The sequence below is a fragment of the Nipponia nippon genome, unplaced genomic scaffold (genome assembly GCF_047370975.1).
Source record: "Nipponia nippon isolate SJK-2023a ecotype South Korea unplaced genomic scaffold, ASM4737097v1 scaffold_20, whole genome shotgun sequence".
Taxonomy (NCBI): Eukaryota; Metazoa; Chordata; class Aves; order Pelecaniformes; family Threskiornithidae; genus Nipponia; species Nipponia nippon.
The window spans coordinates 8912609-8916211 of NW_028262337.1; positions in this window are offsets into that span (position 1 = coordinate 8912609).

Sequence of the window (3603 nt, forward strand, 5' to 3'; positions counted from 1 at the left end):
CCTGGCGGTATTTAAAAGATGTGTAGATGTGGTGCTTAGGGCCATGATTTAGTGGTGGACTTGGCAGTGTTAGGTTAACAGTTGGACTTGATGATCTTAAAGGTCTTTTCCAACCTAAATGATTCTATGACTCTAAAGTATTACAAAAAAAAAAAACCCTCCAGAAAGCATCCTCTTAACCCGTACTGAGCTTAAGAATGGGGAAATATAACTGCAACAGATTCTAGAACTTTGTCAAGTCCCAAGCAAGCGTATGGTATTAGTCTTTCCTGGACATGACAGACAGTGCAATAGCACATCGAATTTTACTGAAGTATATTTGATTCACTGACCAGAAGAGACAGCTTAACCCTTTATTAATGTTGCAGGGATCCTAACTATTGAAAGCCCAAATGTACTGTTGATGTGTGAATTCATTACAAAGAGAATACCACCCAAATGTAACAGCTCCTTTTACCTGAACTAAAAAAAAAAAACACCACGTAATTTTGCCCTCTCTCTTAGTCCTAAAGCTTCTGGGCTGAACAGAAGAAGTATTCAAATTGACATCCCTCAATGGTGTTTCAGTGTTGCTGTGAAACCCAAGCACTGCTGTCTTTCAGAGACGGAAAGAGGGATTAGCTAGAGGTTGCAGCTAGGTGTTTGTAGAGCCTCATCACCTAATCTGTCCTCCCATTCCAAGCGGCTTTTTCTAGCTGCGTCCTGAATACCTCCAAAAACTGAAATTCCACAGCTTCTCTGGACAACCTGCCTTAGTGCTGCACTACTTCCCTAATGAAGAACTATCAAATATAACAGATTTCTAATGTTGTGTTGTCTCTCAAGAACAAAATCTAATTTTAGAGTCTAGTGTATTATTTCTCAATACTTTTAACCTCACCAGTTTTTGTGGAAAAACAAAACAAATCAAAACAAAGCAAAACAAAACAAAAAAATCCAAACAAACAAAAAAACAGATGAATCATCTTCTTTCAGTGCAAATGGATAATAGGTAGCCACAACACAAAAAAAATTCCCCATAATTGGTAGTAAATGATACTATATTCCTTATTGCTGGTTTCCCATATTTCATTTCTATATTACAATTGAATAATTTCTGTGATTAAAGGAAGGTCTTTCCACTTGACTTTCATACAACTTCCAAAAGAAGACAATGGGGTATTGGAGAATTGAAAGGTATTTCTGAATAAAGTTCCTACCAGCTTATGTTTTTTTGGTAGTTTCTAAGGAAGGCTACCATCTGATTACCTATAGATGAAACATTTTAACACCTTCAATTAAAAAAGACTGCAGAAATCACATCTACCGATGACATGTTGAAAAATTCTGTTCCTGGTGGATGAGGAATTGTAACATTTGATGTAAATGCTGGTTGGTGTGGCAAAGAACAGTCTTCTGCCATTTGAGTATTTCTGTGTTCCAAAACCCCAGGATTTTTACGCATTCTCTATAAAGATTTTCTGTTCTAACATTCTTTTATTCTAATCAGGACAACCAGCTGGATACAGAATTCAGCTAGCTATTTTGGTTAAAAAAAACCCCAACAAACACATGTAATATAATGTATCATCTTTGATATCTGGGATCAGATCTTCTCTTGCATAGAATAGAAACAATTCAGGTGTGATGCTCTTTTTTTTTTATCCAGCCCAGATCCCCTCACTGTTCTCCCATGTTTACATTTTCCTTGGATCACAGAAGGAATGAGAACAGACCTATTACTAGCCAACCTCACTGTCACTGTGAGATGTCCTTTTAGACTGATATGGAACGCTATTTTGTGAGAGCTTGAAAAAGCTTTAGAGTAAAAACTATTACAAATGCATTTTTGTGGAAGACAAATATCCAAATAATAAGGAAAGTAGCGCCCATTATGAGGGAGAGTGAGTAGTAAAAACAGTTGGTGAAATACTTTGTTTCAGCGATCACATTGCAGAAGTCTCAGTAACTCAAGAGTACTACAAAACAAACCAAGGCGCAAAATCTTGTATACTGTCAGGATTTGAACCCATCTTTGGATACCTGAGGGACATTCATTGCACTGAGGATTGCCACACTGCTTAGGCACAGCCGAGAGGAGGTTTGGCACCAGAACAGCAAACAGCTGCTCCACCACCTTCCTTATAAAGGGGGTCAGCATCCCCTAACCAACTATGATAGTAATATAAAAGTAACCTATGATTGCACCCTATGATAAAGGTGGATCCTAAAGCAAGCAAGCAAAATGCTCAGAGGCCCGATACAAAACAAGCTTTCCCCCAGCCACAGCGTCCCCACGAATAAACCCCCTCGGGATGAACAGAAAGATGAGAGATGCCGTTCTTTCAGCGGGAAGCACACCGAGATCGCCTCAGCACCGCCACCTCCCCCGCCCCAGTCAGGGCGGGCGGAGAAGAGGCGAACAGCGGGCGGGAAGGGAAGGGCGGGATGGCGGCCGCCGCACCAGGGCTCCCTCCGCGGGGCCTCCCCTCCCACTCCGTGCCCGCCCCTTCCCGCTGCTTTTCCCTCCCCACAGCTGGTGTGGGTATCCTTCACGACGCTGATGAGGCTGTAACAAACTTAGTGTGATTAGGGAACCGCAACAGGAATAGGTTTCCATAGTGATTGAATTTAGGGGCCTCAGCAGACTTGCGTGCTGTGAGGCACACAGAAGCTGAAGGCAGCGTGTATCTTGGCAAGCTCACCGCAGGCTGGAGAAGGCGTGGAACTGGAAACTTCACATGCTGTTAGTATACATTCTGCAGGTCGTACTCTCTTTTGTTTCAGTTTTTTTCTGCCAGTCTGCAGGGCCAGGTCTTTCAGCAACTGCCTCTATGCAGATATTATTTCCGTAACTTGCTTAAGTGCTTCTCTGCAGGCAGAATCACAGCGCTGTCATTGGCCTATATGGAACAGGCTTCTTCGTTGAAGTGCTTCACATATGGCTGTTTGGGACCTCAAGCGCTATTGTATTACTGCTGTTTGGGCTTTTTGTGTTTAGATTTAAAAACACTGGTGATATTCACCCAGAACTAGGTGTGATATTTGTTGTATATCCAATGACATCTGTTGTTATCTCGAACCCTTCAAGCCCCATGTTGGGTGCCAAAAAAGACTGCTGTGGTTACAAATCTAAAACATGGCACCACACAAGCTACTGTGAAGAAAATTTATCCCAGCCAAAACCAGTATATCATGCCATCATAAGGAAAGTTTAAGATTACAATTTTTAATTATACTTTTATATTAATTTGATACTCAACTTAGAAAATCTGTGTCAGAAAATGGGAAAAATACAATAATTCCCATTTCAGGAATAAAGGCACAGTGAGGCACTGATGCCTCTTTTTAAAACGCCTACTGGTCTTATGTCCGTGTAAAGGTGAGATTCCGTATTATCTATGTAAGAGGTATCCTACCTATTGTCCAGCTTCATGGACAAGAGGCAAGAGAAGCTAAGGAGACATCTATTTCTGCTCCTGCTCAGTCCTGAGTTGCTTCAGTCACTGAAGCATTGTAGCATTATTTTGGGAAGTTTGTGGTCCTGTTTAAGTTCCAGGACCTTGAAGGCACTGACTGACAGCCAGCAAACTTATCCTTTACCAGCAGAACCTTCCTTTTCTG